This window comes from Sciurus carolinensis, chromosome 8, assembly GCF_902686445.1.
Source record: "Sciurus carolinensis chromosome 8, mSciCar1.2, whole genome shotgun sequence".
Lineage (NCBI taxonomy): Eukaryota > Metazoa > Chordata > Mammalia > Rodentia > Sciuridae > Sciurus > Sciurus carolinensis.
The window spans coordinates 121,916,152-121,940,418 of record NC_062220.1 but is presented as its reverse complement, the minus strand read 5'-3'; the positions used below and the strand labels follow the sequence as shown (position 1 = coordinate 121,940,418).

The window sequence follows — 24,267 nt, the reverse complement described above, 5'->3', positions numbered from 1 at the left end:
CATTTACTAGCAAATGCCATAATTTAATTCTTTAAAGCTGAGTAATATTCCATTTTATATATATATACACACACACACACACACACACACGCACACATATACACATATACTCGCACGCACACACGCACCACATTTTCTTTATCCATTCATCTGTTGAAGGACATCTAGATTGGTTTCATAGTTTAACTATTGTGAGTTGAGCTGCTATAAACATTGATGTGGCTGTGTCACTGTAGTATGCTGATTTTAAGTCCTTTGGGTATAAATTAAGGAGTGGGATAACTGGGTCAAATGGTGGTTCCTTTTTAAGTTTTCTTAGGAATCTCAATACTGCTTTCCATAATGATTGCACCATTTTGCATTCCCACCAGCAATGTATGAGTGTACCTTTTCCCCCACATCCTCGCCAACATTTATTGTTTCTTGTATTCTTTTTTTCAATATCTTTATTTATTCATTAATTTTTTTTATGTGGTGCTGAGGATTGAACCCAGTGCCTCATGCATGCGAGGCAAGAACTCTACCACTGAGCTACAACCCAGCCCTTTTTTTAAAAAAAAAAAATGTTTAGTTGTAGGTGGACATAATACCTTTATTTTATTTATTTATGTGGTGCTGAGGTTCGAACCCAGTGCTTCACACGTGTACGGCAAGCGCTCTACCACTGAACTACAACCCCACCCCATTGTTGCTTGTATTCTTGATTTGCCATTCTGATTGGAGTGAGATGAAATCTTAGAGTAGTTTTGATTTGCATTTCTTTAATTGCTAGAGATGTTGAACATTTTTTCATATATCTGTTGATCAATTGTGTTTCTTCTGTGGTATCTGTTCTGGATTTTTTTTTTTTTTTTTTTTTTGGTGTTAAGTTTTTTGAGTTCTTTGTATATCCTGGAGATTATGGATTGTTTCCTTTGTTGAGAAGAAACTTTTTAGTTTGAACCCATTCCATTTATTGATTCTTGATTTAACTTCTTGTGCTTTAGGGGTCTTGTTAAGGAAGTCAGATCCTAGGCCAACATGGTGAAGATTTGGGCCTACTTTTTCTTCTAGTAGTTGCAGGGTCTCTGTTCTAGTGTCTAAGTCTTTGATCCACTTTGAATTCAGTTTCATGCAGGGTGAGAGATAAAGGTTTAATTTCATTTTGTTACCTGTGGTTTTCCATTTTTCCCAGCATCATTTGTTGAATAGGCTGTCTTTTCTCCAGTGAATATTTTTGGCAACTTTGTCTAGTATGAGGTAACTGTATTTATGTGGATTAGTCTCTGTGTCTTTTATTCTGTACCATTGGTCTATGTATCTGTTTTGGTGCCAATACCATGCTGTTTTTATTTCTGTCATTCTGTAGTATAGTTTGAGGTCTGGTATTGTGATGCCTCCTGCTTCACTTTTATTGCTAAGGATTGCGTTGGCTATTCTGGGTCTCTTATTTTTCCAAATGAATTTCATGATTGCTTTTCTAGTTCTATGAAAAATGTCATTGGGATTTTAATAGGAGTTGGATTAAATTTGTATAATTCTTTTGGTAGTATGGAGTAAAAGAATTCTGAGTACCCACTGGGATAATAAAGATTAAGAGGGAGGTGAGTGTTGAAAACAAATTTCCCTTCTTTGTTTATATTTTTCTTTCCCTTTCCTTTTTATTTTATCCTATTTGTATTTATTTTTTATTTTTTGGCAGTAATAGGGGCCTCACATATGCTAGGCAGGTCCTCTCTGAGGTACATCCCCAACCCTTTTTTGTTTATTTTCAGAGAGAGTCTTGCTAAGTTGTCCAAGCTGTCCTCCAATTTGTGATCCTCCTATCTTCAGTCTCTCAAGTAGCCGGAATTACAGGGGTGTGCCATTACACTTGGCTTCTTTTTTCTCTTTTCTTCCCAAGTGATAATGAAGGACTTAGAGAGAAGACTTGGTCCATATAGGGTTCACTTGGGGAAGTCTCAGATTACTGGACAAAACCTGATATCCAAGCTCAGACAGGTCACACAGACAGCCCTGACATGCTTTTAGTACATTTGAGGCACCTTAATGACACATCTTCTATACTTTTGTCTCTCTACATTCTACAGTTATGTTTACTTTAGCATCCACTTCAGTCCCAGGCTATGATATCAGACCCGTCACTATTTGGTGGAGTTTTACTTTTTCTCTTTAATAACTTAATTCACTTGTTCATTCAGAAAACATTTATTGAATTCCCACTTTTGATTGATATGTGCTAGGCTGGGTAAATAAGAAACATTCCTAATTTGGTTGCTTAGATTACCAGCAACAATTCAGAGTTGTATCCTGAGCCTAGTAACCAAACTCCTGCCATGTTCAGACCCTTGGGCATCTATCCTATGATTCATGTCTGAGCCTTTTCCTGCTAGTCTGTCCCTATAACTGCCCCCTCACCTCTAGGATTGGAACCCACATCAGATGACACTGTGAAGCCTTTTGGACCAAGCATCTTTCTTTAGTCCTTAGTCCTCTCCCTCTAGGAGAAAGATGAAAGGAGAAAAGTAGATGAGAAAATAAGAGGCTTTTCAATACTCTCTGGGATCTTGACATAGGTTGGTTTCTAGACTCCTGCTCTCTGATTTCTAACAACCTGCTAGTTTTGCTCTACTTTCCTGGTTCTCACCTGTCTTCAGTACGTTGCTGAGCCACCTCTTTTAAGCTTCCCCTTGACCCTACCTGGTTACCCTTTCTCTCCCTCCAGGAAATCAGTGACCTGTGTCTGCTTCTCCTCCCCTGGCCTGTGCCATACCAATGCAACCCCCAATTCTGGAACATGGAGAGTCCTCGGAAGAGCTGCAAAGGAAGCAGCATCACTTGCCCTTTTATTTCTATACTCACTCTCATGAAGCTTTGACCGGAGTTCTTTCCTCCTGTTCTGGTATCCTCTATCTTTCTTCAGTTAGAATGCCAGAATTCCTAGGTGTCTTGGCTGTTGATATGATTTTTTATTTAGAGACCAGGTTTCACTATGTCACCCAGGCTAGTCTCTAACGCCTGGGCTCAAGTGATCCTCCTGCCTCAATCTCTCAAGTAGCTGGGACTATAGACACAGGCCACTATGTCTGGCTTAACCTAATATTTATATGGCTCTGTGACATTAGGGACAAGCTGAACTCTCCCTGGTGGACATATGTGCTCCCAAAGATTAGCTAGTAACTGTAATTGGAGGAATGTGTGACTATGTGCTTAGGGCAGAGGGCTTTCTGGAGTCCATGTCTTTTGAATCTGTCCTTTGGAATGGTCTGCTATGGAGCTAAAATCACGATATTCGCATGCTTTCATCATCATGAAGCTGAAAAATTTCTGTCATCTTTCCCTTTCCTTTGCGAGGCCATTTTAAAAGAACTCGCCAAAGAAAGGCGAAAGAATTAAGGTTGTCAGAGGTTATTCATGTTGCTAGAACCACCATTATTATTATTGGTGGTGGTGTTCTCCTCCTCCACCACCTCCCCTTTCCTTCCACCCCCACTTCTTGCCCTTCTCCTTCTGATAGAACCCAGGGCTTTGCTTGTACATGCTGGGCAAGTGCTATTCCACTGACAGCCATGTAGCACTAGCACCATTGTTGTAAAATGAACTCTAAAATATTTTAAGAAGAAATTGGAAGAAAACAAAGTGTTACCCATCATTCTACATTAACTATATCAGTTTTCTAGGGATGCCATAACAAACACATTAATTTTTTTTTATAGTTCTAGAGTCTAGAGGTCTAGGATCATGGTGTTGGTTTCTTCTGAAGCTTCTCTGCTTACCTTATAGATGCCCACTTTGTCTTTATCTTCAAATAGTGTCTGTGTCTGTGTCACTACTCTTTACTTCCCAAGAGGGCAGAAATGTTCTATTTTTAACTTCCAACTATAGATTTTCTTTTCTGCTTTTGGTGTTTGCAGTTTGTACTCAGTGGAGATGTGTTTGCCTCCAATCCTATTATGGTTTGGATATGAAGTGTTCTCCAAAGACTCATATGTTGAAGGCTTGATCCCCAGTGCAGCAATGTTCAGAGGTGAGGCTTTTAGGAAATGATTGGATTGTGAGGGCTCTAACTTCATTAGGGGATTAGTCCATTTGATGGATTAATGATTTGAAGAGGTGATAGAAACTATAGGAGGTAGAGCCTAGTTGAAGGGAGTGAGTCCTTGGTGGCATACCCTTGGAGACTATATCTTTTCTCCAGTCCCATTTTCTGTTTTCTGGCTGCCATGAAGTGAATGACTTTCCTCTACTAAGCCCTTCTGCCCTGTTCTGCCCTATTTTAGGCCTAAAGCAATGGAGTTGGCCAACCATGACCTGAAACCTCTGAAACCATGAGCTAAAATAAATATTTTCTCCCTTAAGTTGTTTGTGTAATGGTATTTTGGTCACAGCAATGAAAAGCAGACTAATACAAATTCCTTCCACTGGCAGCTTTCTCCATCATTAAATTTTTTTTTTTTTTTTTTTTTGCGGTGCTGGGGATTGAACCCAGGGCCTTGTGCTTGCGTGGCAAGCATTCTACCAACTGGGCTATACCCCAGCCCCATCATTATTAATTTTAATTGCTGAAATGTATTCATGTATTTCATGTTTCTAATTACTTATTTATCTATTTATTTCGAATTTGCTTCTTTTATATATCTTGGCATAGTGGAAAAATGCTGGGCCTTTCATGAACATTGCCACACCAGCTGGAAGACCAATTTGATTTGCATGGTAAATACAGGGTTGAGGCAAAAATCCTGCATTTATTTGCAGAATTCTGAGTTTTGTTTCTGCTGCAGAAGCCATTCTCTTTTCCTGAATGTTTTGTATTTAGAACTGATCTGGAAGCCAGGATTCAGGACAGCCAAGGTTATACCATTATGAAAACAAAAAATGTTGACCTTCATTCATGTAATAAATCTTTGAGTGCATACTGTGTCAGGCACTGTGCTAGGCCCTGGTGTCAGAGGATTGAAGAAATAAACAACTTAAGTTATTTTTAATGAGTGATTTCAGTTCCAAGAAACCATAGGGGGATTCCTTTATTCTTATTAAATTAAAGTTCCAACCAGATGTGGCAGCACAAGCTTGTAGTCCCAGTTAATTGGGAGGCTAAGGCAGGAGAATTGCTTGAACACAGGATTTTGAGGCCACTTGGGCAATATGGTGAGACCCTTGCTTAAAAAAAAAAAAAAAAAAAAATTAAAGACCTATAAAAAAAAAAGAACAACTTTCTAAAATGTTTTTTTACATTTTTGTGACTTTATGTATATATATTTATTTCACTTCATTTCATCTACATGAGATTCATCCTCTTAACTTTTTTTTTAACGTATGCTGGGGATTGAACCCAGGGCCTTGTGTATTCTAGGCAAGAGCTCTATGAGAGAGCTCCAATTGACCCACCTCTTAAAAAAATTTTAGAAAATGGACATGAGTTCAACTCTGTCAGTTCCTCATACTCTCTTCAGTTTCCCTTGGTTTCCAGCCTGTTGTGCATGCAGGCAAGGTAGCCCATAAGCAGATCTGTTTCTCTTTTTTTTTTTGGTCCTGGGGATTGAACAGAGCTATATCCCTAGCCGGATCTTTATTCTTAACAAGTGCTTTGATAATCACTATGAGTACCAGCATGTCATGTTACCTAGAGGACTCCCCAAACAAGTGACCAAAACTATCTGAAGAAGAGTGGAGGCCAACAGAGTCTAGGTTAGGTTCATTACGTGATTCACGAACCAGAATTGCATATTCTTCTCTTGTGATGTTTTATTCCAAAAGAGGAACAAAAATGAAGTGTATCTGGGATCATCAACTAAATTGTTTGCAAATTTAATTTGTATGTGTATATAATGTAGTGAATTTTCAGTGAAATTTCAGCGAATACTTGGAAAATGTACAATCATTTATCCATACCTGTGCTTGAACTGTGTTTTTCACAGCAGCAGAGCTCAGGTAAGTGGAAGTTCTAGTAGGTTACATTTTAAGAAAGTTACTGTAAGGTATTTAAGATAAAATTTCTAGGGGCTGGGGAGATAGCTCAGTCGGTAGAGTGCTTGCCTTGCAAGTACAAGGCCCTGGGTTCAATCCCCAGCACCCCCAAAAAAAAAAAAAAATTCTAGTCAGTTTTTCTCTTAATATAAGTACCTGTTTGACATTACCTGCTATTTTTATTAAATAAAGTTTGTTGCATTCAAAAAATTTCAAATATACAATAAGTCAATCTTTTTTTGCTGTTATGGAGTATACCATGGTGAGAGACAACAAACAAGCATTAAGCAATTATAATTAAATATGATTTAACGTAGTTACAAGTGCCAAGAAGCAAAAGTAAATGGTAAAGTTGGGGCTGTAGCTTGGTGACAGAATACTTGCCTTGCATGTGTGAAGCACTGTGTTCAATCCTTAGCACCATGTAAAAATAAGCAAGTAAAGGTGTGCTGTCTATCTGTAACTACAAAAAAAAAAAAAAAAAAGAAGAAGAAAGTAAATGGTGTTGCCAAATTTTGTTATACGAATTAATTAATTAATTAATTTGTTACTGTTATTTTTTTGTGGTCCTGGGGATTAAACCCAGGCTCTTGTTCATACAGGACAAGAGCTCTATCACTGAGCTACACCTTCAGCTTTATCTTAAGAAAGGGGTAAATGGTGTGCAGAGAGATAAAATAGGATCCTGATTTACAAGGACGACTTTAAGCAAAGCTAAAAGATGAATAGGAGTTGGCCAATGCAATGTGTACATTTCATTGCTATCTTTCTGGCAGAGGGTGGCACAAACCTGTAATCCTAGCTATTTGGGAGGCTGAGGCAGGAGGATTGTATATTTGAGGCCAGCCTGAGCAACTTAGTGTGACCCTGCCCGAAAATAAAAAGAACTGGGGATATAGCTTAGTGGTAGAGCACCCCTTGGTTCAATTCCCAGTGCCAAAAAAGCAAAAAATCCCAGACACTGAAAAATTTTTGATTCATTGGATAACATTGAAGAAGGCTGAGGTGATCACAGTTTAAGGAGCTAGGGTGGCACAAGAATAGGCTGGGGAGGTAAGCAGGATTTGATCACTTAGGAAGTTCATGAGAATGGTTTAGACTTTATCCAAAAAGCAATATAATACTTTAGTAACTTTTAGGGGATTAGAGAAGAATTTAAAATATTAACAACAAAGTAAAATAAGATATCAGTTATAGTTAGCATATAAGTGGAAATATTTTAAGGTTACCTGAAATAGATTTATAAAAGTTATGTTTAGTATCAATGTTTTTCTAATATTGTTTTTCTAGATATAGATACCTTTTCTCAGTGTAGCTCAGTGATAGAGCTCTTGTCCTATATGAACAAGACAATAGTCTGTTAGATATCTGGGGGGACAGAACCCAGGGCCTCATGCATGTTGAACCTGTGCTCTACCACTCAGTTATATCCCCAGGCCCTGATTGTTACATCTTTTTCATGAATTGACCCTTTGATCCACATGACATGTTCCTATTTATCCTTATTACTATTCCTTGTTCTAAAGTCTGCCAAGCAGTTCACCTTTCTTGTTAGTAGTGTTTGCTTGGTATCTTTTCCTATTCTCTTTCTTTTAGTTAATATAACAGACAATATGAAGTTAGGTTTTCTTTTTCCAGTCTGAAAAACCTCTGCCTTTTAGAATGTTTACACCATATATATTTAATATAATTACTGATATGTGTCTTTAAATCTGCCACTTAATATTTATTTTGTTTGTTCATTTGTGTACTGAAACTCCTCATCCTTCTGCCTTAATCTCCCTACCTTCTGGGATTACAGTGTGTACCACTGTGCCCAGCTCATTTACAGTTTATTTACCTTACAACTGTATATTTTATTTTTGCCTTCTCTCTTTTTTTGTATGATTGTTGCTGTAGTTATTTTTTTTTTACTTCTGTGACATAAACACAATATATTATTATAATCATTTATATAATCATCAAAAGATGAAAACATACATATTTGCTTACTTACCATTTTCATACGTATATTCTTGTTTACACTTGGTATCATTTAACATTTTTTTAATGTATGTATTTTTCCTAATTGTCCATGGACCATTATTTTTTATTTATTTACATGTGGTGCTGAGGATCGAACCCAGTGCCTCACATATGCCAGGCAAGCGCTTTGCCACTGAACCACAGCCCCAGCCCCTAACATTCTCTTTAGTACAAGTTCTGCTAGTGTGATAAATTCTCTTAGTCATTGAGGTTTTTTCAAGCTTCCATTTTGCTTAGTATGAAATTCTAGATTGATAGATGTTTTAGCACTTACAAAGTGTCATTTTGTTTTCTTCTGGATTTTCATAGCTCTGACTAGAAGACTGTGGTCAGTCTGTTTTTTGTATCTGTTGTGTTTGTTCCCTCTGCATAATTTAAAGATTTTTTTTATAGGCTTGCAAGAATTTGATATGACTTGGTGTGGTTTTCTTTTTGTTTATTCTACATGTTGTTCATTAAGATTCTTAAATATGTGTATTTATAATTTTATCAAATATGAAGCAGTTTTCAGTCATTATTTTTTTTCTTTCCACATTTTTTTATTGGTGAATTATAGTTGTACATAATGATGGGATTTTTTTTGTTACATACTGGTACATGCACACAATGTAACAATATAATTTGGTCATTATCACTTCGCCAGCACTTTCCCATTCCCTCCCCATCTTCCATCCCCTCATACCTTTCCTCTATACCCATTTCCCTTTGCTTTTCATGAGATTCCCATCTCCTCATCTTTATTTTCCTTTTTCCTCCCTAGCTTCCACATATGAGAGAAAACATGATCCTTGACCTTCTGAGTTTGTCAGTCATTATTTTTAAGATTCTGTCCCTTTCTCCCTGGGACACTGATTACTTGCATGTTAAATCTCTTGATATTGTCCTGCATGTTGCTATATTTCTTTCTTTTAAATTTCTTTTAGATGTTGATAGGTGTTTATTTTATTCATTTATTTATTTATATGTGTGGCCTAGAATTGAAGCCAGTACCTCACACGTTAGGCAAGTGCTCTACCTCTGAGCCACAACCCCAGCCCTATTGCTATATTTCTGATAATTCCTGCTTCATTTTGGCTATATTGCTGTGTCTTCAAATTCATCCTTTTCTTCTGCATTTATTATTAATCAATCAATCCAAGTTAGTGCCTTTTTTCCTTTATAGATACAGTATTGGGCTCAATGATACATGTCTCTGATTCCTTATTCTGGGTAGACGGAGGCAGGAAGATCATAAGTTCCAGGGTAGCCTAGTTAGAGAGACCCTGTTTCAAAATAAAAACCAGAAAGTGTTGGGGATGTAGCTTAGTGGTAAAGTACCCAGGGTTCAATCTCTAGTATTAAAATAAATAAACAAAATACAACAGTTTCATCTCTAGAAATTCCATGGGCATTTTTTTTAATCTCTTCCATTTCTCTTCACACTGTGTTCGTGTTTTCCTTAAAACATTAAAACATAGTTAAAATGATTATCATCATCTCTTTTACCTGGGTCTTTTTATTTTTTGCAGACACCAAGACCAGCCACATATTCAGTGATCACTAGAAAAAGTCACGAGATTTATTGTATTAGTTGTACTTGTGGTTGAAGTTTATTGCAGTGAAAGCATAAATGATAGGTTGCTAGCAAGGGAAAAAGACACAGGCAGAGGCTGGAAAAACCTATGTACAGGTTTCCTTGTTCTTTTTCTCTCTGTTGAGGAGACACGCCAGATGTGCTTCTTTCCCTTGCAACAACAATAGATGCAATAATATGTGTAGGGTTGTTTCTGACCAGGGAAGCCAGTTAGAGATTCAGTACCCAAAGATTTTATAGGTGAGTGGTCACATAGTTACCCTATGCCTAGCAGTTATCACATTTCCATAACTTTCCCAAAGCAAGTTGGTAGTTAGCACAAATTACATTGTATAGTCCAGGGATAGTGGACCACCCTATTTATAGGAAATGAAGGGAACTGTTCAAATATCAGGTTCCTAGATCCTATCCAGGGGCCAACTTCATAAGCAGGACCTTCTAAATAACAGGCCAGCTTTGTGAACCCTTTTTTTTTTTTTTTTTTTTTTGGTGGTGGTACTGAGAATTGAACTAAGAGTCTTACTCATACTAGGCAAGTGTTCTACCACTGAGCTAACATACCCAGCCTTTTAAATTTTGAGACGCTGTCTTGCTAAGTTGTCCAGGCTAGTCTTGAACTTGTGATTCTCCTGCCTCAGACTCCTAAATTCCTGGTATTACAGGCATGTGCCTCTGCACCTGGCTTTCTTGCCAGTTTCTATTGATGGATTTTCCTTGTGGTTTTCTTGATATTTTCAGTTTGCTCATTGCTACTATATAGAAAACAGTTGATTTTTGTATATTGATCTTATAACCTGCAACCTTGCTGAACTTACTAATTCTAATACCTTTTAGTGGATTTCTTAGGTTTTTCTTTATATAAGATTATGTCATTTGGGCTGGTGATGTAGCTCAATGGTAGAGTGTTTGCCTAGCAAGCACAGGACCCTGGGTTCAGGACCACCATAAGTAAATAAATAAATTAGATTTTCTTTTCCCCCCCCGAAGTTAAAATTCATAAAAAAGATTACGCTATTTGTACATAGAAATGATTTTACTTCTTTGCCAATCTGGATATCTTCTTGTTTTTTAATTTTTTTTGCTAACTGCCCTGACTAGAACCTCTAGTATTGTGTTGAACAGAGTGGTGAAAGTGGAAATCCTTGTCTGTCTCTGGTTTTGGGAAAACTTTTTAGTCTTTTATTAAATATTCTGAGGGAGGTATTGGGGTTTGCTCAGTGGTACAGCACCTGCTTAACACACATAAAGCATGCATGAAGACCTGGGTTCAGTCCCCAGGATTGGGGAAAAAAAGAGAGGGGGCTGTGGGTTTTTCACAACTGGTTGTTAGGTTGAGGAAATTCCCTGAATCCCTTGTTTTTTGAATGTTTTTATTTTTTCAGTAGTGGGGATTGAACCTGGGGGCACTGTACTGCTGAGCTACATTCCCTTATCCCCTTTTTAAAAATTTTTTTTGAGACAGGGGCGTGCCAAATTACCCAGGCTGGCCTTGAACTTGCCATTTTCCTGCCTCAGCCACCCAAGTAACTGAGTAACTGGGATTACAGGAATGCACCACTGCTGCTGAGGGTTTTCTTTTTGTTTTGATTTTTTTGTGGTACTGGGGATTGAACCCAGGAGAGCTACGTCCCCAGCCTTTTTTATTTTATTTTGAAATAGGGTCTTGCTTAATTGCTGAGGTGTGCCTTGAACTTGTGACCCTCTTGTCTCAGCCTCCGAAGTAGTTGGGATTGCATGTGTGTACCACTGTGCTCAACTTGCCAGGTAGCTTTGTTTTGGTTTTCCTTTTTTTGTGGTGCTGGGAATTGAACTGAGGAGCATTCTACCACTGAGCTAAATCCTCAGCCCTATTTATTTATTTTTCACAGTACTAGGGATCCAACCAAGGAACTCAAGCATGCTTGGCAAGTGCTCTACTACTGAACTACATCCCCAGCCCCCATTTTATTTTTTATTTTGAGATAGGGTCTTGCTAAGTTGCTGAGGCTGGCCTTGAATATGTGATCCTCTCAAGTTGCTGGGTTGACAGACTTCTGGCTTGAGTATTTGTATTATGAAGGCGATGTTGAATTTCTTTCTTTTTCTTTTTTTGTGCTGGTGATTGAACGCAGGGCGTTGTGCTTGCAAGGCAAGCCCTCCACCAACTGAACTATATCCCAGCCCTGAGATGTTGAAGTTTGATAAATGTTTTTTCTGTCTCTGTTGCAATATCCCCCCTAACTCCCACCCCAGCATTGCTGAGGAATCAAGCTAGGCAAGGACTCTTAACACTGAACTACCCACCCACACCCAGCCCTTGAAGCTTATTTTAAAACTCTTTTCCAGCAGGTCTAACAGCTTTTGCTAAAGGGTGCTTTATACTACTCAGGTGTGACCCTTCTGAAATCTCTGCTGAATATTTTGAGGGCTTTCTCCTGTGCCTGGGAGTATTTAGACTCCTCCAGCTGTGTGTGAACTCTGAGAACCATTCAGTTTACAGTCGCATTTGTTCTTTGCTCAACTTCATGAATTATCACCCTTTACTGATGTATCTTAGTGTTCATCAAGACTCAGGGGAACTTTACAATAGATTTCTGGAGCTTTTTTATGTCGGCTCTCTTTAGAATTTTTAGCTGCCTTAGACTTCCTGTATGTGTACTTCTGTCTTCCCAACTTAGTAAGACAACCATGATTTGTTTGGGATGCCCTTCCCACTTTGTGGTCTCGATATGTCTCTGGCAGAAAACCAGGACAGCGATAGGTCTCATTTTATTTCCCCTTTTTCAAATATTACATTCCAGTGCTACTTAACCAGTGCATGAAGCCATTATTTTCATTTATTTGCCCATTTTCCTAGGATAAATCTAGATCCTGTAATTAACTCAAGAGAAGTACAAAGTGCTAAGTGGGTTATTGAGAGATAACAGTGGAAGAGATCATATGAAGTTCCTGGGGTCTGGAAAATGTTCAGAAGACATTTAAGATGGATTTGAAAGGAATTTTGGAATTTTTTTGGGGGGGGGGATGGTACCAGGGATTGAACTCAGGGGCTCTCGACCACTGAGCCACTTCCCCAGCTCTTTTTTGTATTTTATTTAGAGACAGGGTCTCACTGAGTTGCTTAGCGCCTTACTGTTGCTGAGGCTATCTTTGAACTTGCTATCCTCCTGCCTCAGCCTCGAGAGCCACTGGAATTACAGGCATGCACCACTGCACCTGACCGAATTATGGAATTTTTATAGGGAAGGTAGAGCAAGTTGGGTGAAAGGTGCCAATCAGTGAAAAGATCTGGCAGGAAGAAGTGGAAGTTGATACATAGGGGCTTGGGTGTACAGGAGAAGCCACCAGGCTGGAAGTGTCCTTTCTTTGTGACACTGGAGAGCCATGAAGGCGTGTGAACTAGACATGTTAATATTATAGTAGGGAGTGGCAAAAGTGAGGGTCAAAGAGGGGGTCTAGTTAAGAACCTGTTACCTCACTTGTACTTGACCTGTCTAGTCCTAGTTAACTAACTTGTAAACCAGGATAGGAGAACACATGACCTACCTAAAAGTAGATGATCAGCAGTTGGGTCTGTGTCACCTCTCCCAGCCACACAAATGTGCTTTTGGGTACATTTGGAAGATGTCATTGGTCCTTAGGCCTTAGGTGAGCATAATTTCAGTGTACCAATTGAACTTACGTGTGTTGCTTTACCAAAATTAGACCGAGAAAAAACTCAGTGTCACATTCCTTTTCTTTTTCTGTAATTTTCTTTTCTTTTTTAATGGCGCTGGAGAATCGAACCCAGGGCATTGAACATCTGTGATTTGGCAGGGTGGGTAATGAATTACTTGATAAATTTTTATTTTGTCTACACAGAGCTATGGAATATTTTCAAGATAGTTTTGTGAGATTAAGCTTTACATTCCTAGGTCTCTTTACATTCCTAGGTTTCAGGTGTTGTTATCTCATTGCTTCTGCCTCTGCTGAGTCTGTTGCAGTCATAGGAGAGTCTAAGTTCAGGCTGGAATACTAGCAGCATCTCTTGTCCCATTAAAAAGAGAAAAGCATTGTATTTAGATTAAGACTCTTGGGTGAGTTTTATTTAAATAGGATATTAAGATGTTGTGCCATTGTAGGAAACATTTGTTTTGCTTATTTTGCCCAGATTTTCTGTCAGTTTTATGTTACTTCTTTGTTCTCATATTACCCAGATTCTGTTTATTGAAATATTATATGCTTTTTCCTCCTCCTCCTTCCTCTTCCTCTTTTTTTTTTTTTTTTTTTTTTGTACTGGGGATGGAACCCAAGGGGTGCTTTACCAGTTCTTCTAATTTTTTGTCTTGCTAAGTTTCCCGGGTCTCACTATTAAGTTGCTGAGGCTGGCTTCAAATCTGTGATCCTCCTGCCTCAGCCTCTTGAGAAGTTGGGTTATAGAGGGGGTTACCACTGTGCCCAGCATTACTGTCTTTTTAAAAGTAAATTTTACATTAATGGCAAATTATTTCTACTATTTAAAGGTTTTTTTCTGATTCTGAAGTTATCAATGTTCTCTATGGAAAATATGGAAAACAAGCGGGGCACGGTGGTTCACGCCTAGAATCCTAGTGGCTTAGGTGGCTGAGGCAGGAGGATCTTGAGTTCAGAGCCAGCCTCAGCAAATTAGTGAGACTCTGTCTCTAAATACAAAAAAAATATATAAAAAGAAAATATGGAAAACAAAAGAATGCAGAAGAAAATAAATATGACTGATTGTTTTGCTTTTTTTGTGTATGGGGGGGTGGGTACCAGGATTAGACCCAGGGTCGCTTATCTACTGAGCCACACCCCTAGCCCTTGTTTATATTTTATTTAGGAACAGGGTCTTGCTGAGTTGCTGAGGCTTGCTTTGAATTCTTGATTCTGCTGTAATCTCCTGAGTCACTGGGATCATAGGCATGCACCACCTCACCTGGCTTACTTTTCTTTCTTGATAAACAGGTTCACGCTTTGAGTTTTTAAAGACTCTTGCTTCTATTTATATTAGTTCCTATTGTTGCTTTAACAATGTACCACAATCCTGGTGGCTCAGAACAACATATATTTATTACTTTATAATTTTGAGATTAGAAACCCAAGTCTCAGTAGACTAAAATGAGGTGATGGCAGTGCTGCATACTTCTCTAGAGATTTTAGGTGAGAACTCACTTTCAGGACTTCACAGATACTACAAGTGGCCCTCTATAACATTTCTTGGTTCCTGGTCCCTTCCTCCAGTTTCATAGAGAGCAGTGGTGGGCTCCTTACATCACATCACTCTGACCTTCCTCTTCTGCTTTTAAGGACCTTTGTGATTACAGTGGACCCACTCACAGAATCTAAGATAGGTTCTCCATTTGAAAATCCTTAATTTAGTCACACTTGTGGAGACCCTTTTGCCATGTAAAGCAACATATTCACAGGTTTAGGGATTAGGACATAGACATCTTTGGCAGGACCATACCAGTGTAGTTCATAAATTGCTAAGTCATTTTATAGATTTCTGAGTTGTTCACTTTTTCTTTTTGGTGTCTTCCCTTTACATTTTAAAACTGTGGGCCTGGGCTGGGCATGTGGCTGAGTGGTAGGGTGCTTGCCTGGCATGTGTAAGGATGTGGGTTCAATCCCTAATACCACACACACACACGCACACCTCAAAACAAGCAAACAAAAATACTATGGGCCCATCTTTTAGAGTAGTTTCTGAATTGTCCCACTGAGCTACACCTCGGCCCTTTTAATTTATTTTTATTTGTTCTAATTAGTTATACATGACAGTAGAATGCATTTTGACACATTGTACACAAATGGAGTACAACTTCTCATTCCTCTGGCTGTACATGGTGCAGAGTCACATTGGTCATGTAATCATTCATGTATATAGGATAATAAGGTCCATCTTATTCCACTATCTTTCCCACCCCCACACCCCCTTCCCTTTCCCTCTGCCCAATCCAAAATTTCTCCCTTCTTCCCTAACCTCCCCTACATCCTTTATGGATCAGCATCTGCTTATCAGAGAAAAGTTTATTCAGCCTTGGTTTTTTGGTTTGGCTTATTTCATTTAGCATGATAGTCTCCAGCTCCATTCATTTACCTGAAAATGTCATAATTTCATTCTTTAAGGCCGAGTAATATTCCGTATTGTATATATACACATTTTCTTTATCCATTCATCTGTTGAAGGGCATCGATGTTGGTCCTGTAGTTTAGCTATTGTGAATTGAGCTGCTATAAATATTGATGTGACTGCGTCACTGTAGTATGCTGATTTTAAGTAGGCCCAAATCTTCATCATGTTGGCTTAGGACCTGGTTTCCTTAACACGACTCCTAAAACACAAGAAGTAAAATCAAGAATCAATAAATGGGACAGATGCAAATTAAAAAGTTTTTTCTCAGCAAAGGAAACAATCAGTAACATGAAGAGAGAACCTATAAAATGGGAGAAAATCTTTACCACATGCACCTCAGATAGAGCACTAACTTCCAGGATATATAAAGAACTCCAAAAACTTAACACCAAAAGAACCAAATAACCCAATCAATAAATGGACTAAGGAACTGAACAGATACTTCACAGAAGAAGAAATAACAATCAGTCAACAAATATATGAAAAAATGGGGACTGGGGTAATGGCTTAGTGGTAGAGCACCACCCGCCTAGCACGCATGAGTCCCTGGGTTTGATCATCAGCACCAGATAAAAATAAAATAAAGGTATTGTAACCACTTACAGCTAAAATAAAACTATACATATATGAAAAGGTACTCAACATCTCTAGCAATTAGAAATGCAGATCAAACTGCTCTAAGATTTCATCTCACTCCTATCAGAATGGCAATTATCAAGAATTCAAGCAGGGGCTGGGATTGTGGCTCAGTGGTAGAGTGCTTGCCTAGCATGTGTGAGACACTGGTTCGATTCTCAGCACCACATATAAATAAAGAAAATAAAGGTGCATCGACAACTTAAAAAATGTTTAAAAAAAAAGAATACAAGCAATAATAAATGTTAGCAAGGATGTGGGGAAAAAGGTACATCATACATTGCTGGTGGGACTGCAAATTGGTGCAACCATTATGGAAATCAGTATGGCGATTCCTCAGAAAACTTGGAATAGAACCACGATTTGACCCAGTTTTCCCACTCCTTGGTTCATAGCCCTTTTTATTTTTTATTTCAAGATAGGTCTCACTAAGTTTTTGAGACTGACCTCCAACTCAGGATCCTCCTGCTTTAGCCTCCCAAGTAATTGGAATTATAGGCATGTGCCACCATTCTCAACTTCTATTTAAATATTTTTTAAAAAATTTTTTTAGTTGTCGATGGACCTTTTATTTATTTATTTGTATTGCTGGAAATTAAACTCAGTGCCTTACACATGCTAGGCAAGTGCTCTACCACTGAGCTATAACCCCCGCCCTATTTAAATATTTTTAGTTGAGCAGTGTTGAAAAGTTTCAAGTCAGAGTGATCCAGAGTCCCTCTGGATATTCATTTTTTGTTTGTTTATTTGTTTTCTGGCGCTTGGGATTGAACCTAGGGCCTTTCATATGCTAGGCAAGCATCCTCCCTCTAAGCCATATCCCATGTACTTTTTTAAAATTTTGAGGCAGAGTCTTACTAAGTTGCCCAGGCAGGCTTCAAACTTGTGCTCCTCCTACCTCAGCTGCCCAAGTAGCTGGGACAGTCATGTACCACTGCGTCCAGCTCCCTCTGAATATTTGATGTAGAGGTGGTAGGCCCTGGCAGTACAGCAGAGACAGAGGTGTTAAAAATTGTGAAGCTTTCAGATCTCTGCCCTGGTGGGGTGACAACTAAATAGGCAGTAAGGTTTAGACATGCTGATGTTTGCAAATTCTTATCCTGGGGTATGATCAGAGCTTAGGTCTGTGCCCATTCCAAGAATTAGTTTCCAGAAAAGAGTATAATATTGTTAATAAACAAAAGAACGATTGGGTGGGGTGGCATTTGCCTGTAAACCCAGTGACTCAGGAGGCTGAGGCAGGAGGATTGCACATTCAAAACCAACTTGGGCCATTTAGCAAGAAATGTCTCAAAACAAAAGATAAAAGGGGTTGGGGATGTGGTAGAGTGCCCCTAAATTCAATCCCCAGTACTGCAAAGCAAAGAAGCCGACCTTAGAATTAGATTTTGGTCTCCTGGCAAGTAGCAGAAGAGGCTGGTGGCAGCCTTCCCATAGAGAAGAATTGTTTTGAGGAAGAGAACCTGCTGCTGTGTTCTTAAGTCTGGGCACACTCTTAGATAGCAAGGTCTAACAGCCGTAGGGAGATTGAATGTTTCTGTTGCCTTTATGTTCATCCGTATCCATGGTGTATGGCATATGAGTATCCAAAGATGGTAAGAAATTATTATTGTCTTGGAGGAGTTGAGTGGGGAAACAGATAAATGTACTAAGAATTGTATAACCTTAATATTAGAGTAGCCGATACTATTGGTGTTATTGGGGCCCTTCATATAGCTCAGGACAGCAATTATATGTATATTTAACCTTATTGAATCCAGGCTAAACATTCATTTAACTGTTCCTTGCATGGAATATTCCTAGACCTTACTCCATGACCTGGATGTTGGTCTTTGGATATTTTTCATTGTGGCAAAGAGGCAACTGAAATAATCTTTGGAGCCTGGTACAATGATGCGTGTCTTTAATCCCAACTGCTTGGGAAGCTCAGTCAGTAGGATTGCAAATTTGAGGCTAACCTGTGCAATTTAGCAACACACTGTCTCAAAATAAAATAAAGTAAAACAGGGACTGGGAATATAGCTTTGGTGGTAGAAGTAGAGCACTTGCCTAGCATGTGCAAGACCCTGGGTTCAATTCTCAGTACTGCAAAAAATAAGAAAGTCTTTTTCTCACTTTTCCATTCCGTTATCAAATCCTTCAAAACATCTTCTGAACCGACCTGTTTCCATCTTTGCTTGTTCAGGTCACCACCAGTTTTGCCTGGACTGCTTCAGGGTCTCCTAACTCATCTCTCTGCTTTTATTCCTGTTCTCCAAAATCATTCTCAATGAAACAGCCAGAGGGATTCTTCTAAACCTCAGTTTTAAACTCAAGAGTCTCTTGGGCCTCTGTGTGCCCCACTGACTTTGACTCCCATTGCTATTAGAGTACAATCAGGTACCAATGTGTCCCCAGAGTCTTTGGGGACTTATCTTTGCCTGTACTTGAATTTCTGGGCATCCCTGCTCTTTTTCCCACTGAAAACACTCTTTCTTGGTTGTTCTGGCTGCTTCCTTCTTTTTCAGATCCAATTTAATGGGCATCTTCTTAGGCCCTCTTTGATCACCCGATCAAAAGTAATGGAGAAATATAATTAAAAACAAAATCCCTAACCCAGGAACACTTTTCACAAAGGTAATAGAGAAGGAAAACACTTTTATAACTGAATAAGCATTAAACCAAAATGAGATGTACATCAGACAATCTGCCAAAGACAGAAAGAAATATCACCCTTTATATGGCCAAGCAGGTAGAACTCATTACACACTTTTTTCAGCATTATTAATAACTAGTCCTCAAGAGGACATGATGGTATCATGTGTCATGCATAGTTCATCCTAGTTTTACTTGATAATTGGAGTGACCATCTGTATTAGCTGTTTGGCTTTGCCTAAAGGAAAGCAAACTTCTCATATCTTTTTGACAGAAGTTTTGCACTTTGGAGTGAGGCAACTGTGGAAGTTAGACTACTACCCTCTCATAGAAACTGGATTGTTTGCATTCCAAAGAAATGACTTCCAGGTCCTTAGGAAAGACATTCCTAGGTCAAAGATCTGTCTAGTTAGCAAATGGATTCATATTCATTTCCAAAACAGAAGGAAGTGTGTGCAGTTACAAATTTTGTAAATACTCAAAAGAGAGAGGAGGGCATTCATTTATTTTCAACAAAGAGAATTGAACCTCTTATTTTGTATTTGTCTTTTTACTCTCATAGCTACAGTTTTTATTTGTTTTATCTGGAATGAGAGCGAGGGCCTTTAAACTGCCTGGTTGCATTGCATCCACAGTACCTGGGGCAGTGCCTCACATTATATTTGTGCCCAGTAAACAGTGAATAAATGAATTAAAGGCATATTAACCTGATTGACTCTCAGTATAAGTCACCTGAAGGAGATCTTTGTAGAGCAGTGGCATGGAAAATGCCTGTGTAGTGTTGAGTAGTGACTCCGGATAGTGACTGTGCCTTGTACCAGGCACATTATCTCCTCCAACCCCATGAAAGTTGCCCTATAGATAGGAAAGCTGATCCTCAGTGTATCACCCAACTGGTGTATGCCAGAGCCAGGATAGGACTGCAGGTCTAACTCCAAAGTCCGTGTGCCTTTCACTCAGCTAAAAGTTGTCAACATTAAATTTAATTGTATACAACAGAAAAACAAAGCATGATCCTTACCCTGCCCCTGAAAGAAGTCTCTAGGGTCAGAAAAGCACTGAGAGTAAAAATATTAAAAAATTTAAGTGTATCTGGACACAGTGGTACACACCTGGAGTTTAGCTACTCAGGATACTATGGCAGGAGAATTCATTGAACCCAGGAGTTGCAGACCAACCTGGACAACATAGGGAGACCCCATCTCAAAAATAAATAAGTTAATAAAAATTTAAGTGTTTATGTGTATGGCATGTGGGAATATTGATGAGCTATCTTTTTTGGTGGTAATGGGGATTGAACTCAGGGCCTTACTCATGCTAAGCAAGTGCTATATCATGGAACTGTATCCTCAACACTTTAAAAAAAAAATTTGTAGTTGTGTACAGGCAGCGTGCCCTTATTTTATTTGTATATTTTTATGAAGTGCTAAGTATCGAACCCAGTGCCTCTCACACACTAGGCAAATGCTTGGCCACTGAGCTACAGCCCAGCCCTCTTCGACCCTTTTTAAATTATATTTTGAGACAGGCTTTGACCACTAACTTGACAATCCTACTGACTCACCCTCCTGAGTAGCTAGGATTACAGGTGTGTACCACTCCACTTGGGAATTTGTCTTTTTTAAAAATAACTTTGCTGTATTTAATAACCATGTTGCACAGTTTTGACAAGTTTTTGAGTCTCTGTGCTGTGTCTTAGTACATTAGCTTCACCTCCCAGGTGTGTGGCTCACTCAGTGTGTCTTGTGTGTGTTGGAGCAGGATATTGATTGAACAGGATAGGGCAAAGGACATAGACTTTGCTAGGACCTTGGATTCTTCCCTCCAGTTTGGTTTGATGTTGACTCTGATAACATTGTCTGAATCTCATTGACTCATATTCTGTTGTGATTCTACCTTCTTTTGATTTTTAATTAATGGGGATAGTTTTTTGAAATATTTTTAAAAAATCTCTAGAACTGGAGTGTGGCTCAGTAGTATAGCACTTGCCTGGCATGGATAAGGCCCTGTAAAAATTACCAAAACATAAGTAAAAATTCCTGTTAATTTTTTTTTTTTTTGAAAGCCGGAAGCAGTGGTGCACTTCTGTAATTCCAGTGACTTGGGAGGCTGAGGCAGAAGGATTGCAAGTTCAAGGCAGCCTCTGCAACTTAGCAAGGCCCTAAGCAACTTAGTGAGACCCTGTCTCAAAATAAAAAATAAAAAGAACTGGGGATATAGTTTCATGGTAAAGCACCCCTGGATTCAGTTTCCAGTACAAGAAAAAAAATTTTTTTTTTCTTCCCAAGAGACTACTCTTTCTTCAAGATGTAAGATGATTTTCTGGTAAAGATCTTCAAAGTGACTGGAGTCCCTGAAATTTATAACTCTTTATGTTGTATTTCTCCTTCTATGAAGGAGGAACACTGAAGAAAAGTGGGGATTTAGCCTTATGTTCTTATCTATTACTGTATCCTTTTTTGTCTAAGCAAGTATCATTAAAAGCATGGATTTCTTTCCATATGTACATATTTCTATTTTAACTTATTGGATGTTTTTCCTGATTACATGTTTTCCCATGAAGCATTTTGGAAAATACCAAAAAAGTACTTTATAAAAAAATTAAATAAAACTTCTGGTTATCCTACCTCTCAGAACTCCTTAACATTTTTTTTTCACTTTTTAAATTTGTTTATTTTTTTTTACCATAATTGGCATTTCATATTATATACCAAAACTGTCGGACTAAAATGTCTTTTATAAATCATTGTCTTCCTATGGAGTTAAGATATGTACAGTGGAGCAGGCCCAGACCTGTAATCTCAGCAACTTGGGAGGCTAAGGCAAGGAGGATTGCTAGTTCAAAGCCAGTCTCAGCAACGGCAAGGTGCTAAACAACTCAGTGAGATTCTGTCTCTATATTAAAAATACAAAATACACCTGGGGATGTGGCTTAGTGGTTGAGTGTCCCTGAGTTTAATTCCTGGTACACCCTCCCCTTGCAAATGCCATAATTTTATTCTTCTTTATGGATATTCCATTGTATATATATATACCACAGTTTCTTTATCCATTCATCTGTTGAAGGGCATCTAGGTTCTTGATCTGTTTAATATATGCCATCTCTCACTTGTACGGAGCCAAAAGGCTGACTTCCAAACAATTGCCAACTCCATAGAGCACTTCCCACGACTTGACACCAAGCGCCACATAAGGAAGCAGGCATTGTGGACAGGCTCCCCAGCATGGATCTCCACCCTCATTGCTTCATTCCTGAAATCTCCATTATATTGTATCCAGGCTTCAGAGATTCTTCCCTAGTTGGCTACGAGAGGTCCAAAGTCCTTTGGGTCATGTCCGTTGCTCAGCACTGACCATACGCTCTTGACCCTGGGAGAAAGGATGGTAGGATATCCACGCTTGATAAAACCTCCCGTCACCCAATCCTCAAATGGGACTCCTTCCGGTCCCACAGCCCCTCACTGAGCACTTTTCCCTCCGGCCACACGGCGGCGCGCGAGAGTACCACGCCTTAACATTTTGATATATTTTTTCAGTAGTTATTTTCTGTATTTGTCAATAAGATCATTTCTCTCATAGATTTATAGAACACTTAGAATATTATTTCATGTTATTGCTTATTAAAAAATACTGTTACTCAACTTTCCATTACTGTTTTCTGTTAAGTTTTTTCTATCACTATAAAAAAAATACCTGAAATATCAAGTTAAAAAGAGAAAAGAATTATTTTGGCACAAAGTTTGGGAGGTTTGTGATCCGTTGGCCTTGTGGCTTTGGGCTTGTGGTGAGGTAGTAGTACATCATGGTGGGAACATGTAGCAGAGCAAAACTACTCCCTTCATAGCCAGGAAGCAAAAGGGAGAGGAAGAGACTGGAATCCCCATAATCCTATTCCAGTCTATGCCCCAGTTACCTAAAGACTTCATACTAGGCCACACTTCTTACAAGTTCTACTATCTCCTGATAGCCTAGGGACCAAACCTTTAGCACCTGGTCCTTTGGATTTTTCAAGATCCAAACTATAGCAAATGCCATTTTTAATGGCTGAAATATTAAAAGTGAACCTTATGAAAACATTGGTTTTGTAGTCAAGTAATCCATTTTCATGTGGTTCAACCTAATATTGCAACAAGTGGCTCAATCACTTTATTTTTCTAGTATTTAATGTTTAGATTGTTTTCAATTTTTAAGTGTGTATATAACATTGTAATGGATGCATTTCTACATGATCTTTGCCTGAGTTTCTAATTGTTTACAGTCATTCCTAGAAGGAAAATTACTAGAAAAGAGTCTAGTCTTTCTTCAGATGAGAAGATGCTTTTCTTTCTTCTTTATTTCTTTTTCCTTTGCAATGCTACAAATTAAACTGAGGGCCTTGTGCATGCTATACAGCCATGTAAGAAGATGATTTCTTTTCAAGACTTTGTGATCCCTTTATATTTGCCTGTTTAGAATCTAAGGTAATGACTACAACAATAAAGGAAAAAAAATAAAATCTAAGATAACCAAAACAACCTTCTTTCTTTTAAAAAATTAATTTTGTAATTAATTTTGTCATTAATTAATGTAATTTATTAATGAATTTTCGGGACATAACCTCAAGCAGTATACTTGATACAGTTAAAACATGCCACCACAACCATATGAATGTCAGTAATATGACTTTTTATTGAGGCTGTTACAAAATAGCAAGGTTAGGGTCCTGGTTTTTATTAATGCTTTGATGGGTGATTCTTGTGGCAGAATTCTCTTTAAGATTGACATCTCCTTTGCTATCTTCAGTTGTGTAAAGACAGACATTTGCTGTTGGTGTGTTTAGAAGAGAAACCTAATTTTTCCGTGTATTCAATACATTGCTCACATATACCTACTTTGCCTTGTGCTTGCCACTGTTTGGGCATATCACAGTAACAGTCAATACTGTTTATTGAGCTCTTGCTGTATGATGTGTATAGTTCCAACTGCTTTACACATATATGGTTTCAATTAATTAATTAATCAATCAGTACTAGAGATTGAACGCAGGGACATTCTACCAGCCCTCTTTTTTTTCTTTTTTGTTTTTTTTTTTTGGAGATTGGGTCTTACACTAAGTGCACTGAAACTTATAATCCTCCTGCCTCAGCCTCCTGATCTGCTGTAGTTATAGGCATGGTCCATCCTCTAAGCCACATACTTGGTTTTTGTAAAAGCTGTCAGAAAAATTATTACCACAGGTCAGGAGGGGTAACCTGTTTAGGGAAGCACAAGGGAGTAGACACTCTGGAGTGTCTTGATGGCAAACCCCAGACTACACACTGAGCCTTACACTTCTGTAGATATCATATTTCATATGTTGCTC

At 38.5% G+C, this 24,267-nt stretch overlaps 1 protein-coding gene and 1 pseudogene across 1 annotated transcript in view; both read left to right on the top strand.

Moving 5' to 3' along the window:
* The window catches only part of Pi4ka (phosphatidylinositol 4-kinase alpha), a 139,882-nt gene that overhangs the window by 3,947 nt on the left and 111,668 nt on the right, over nucleotides 1-24,267 (top strand). The window lies entirely within an intron of this gene.
* Nucleotides 5,460-5,750, top strand: LOC124990523 (cyclin-dependent kinases regulatory subunit 2-like; annotated as a pseudogene).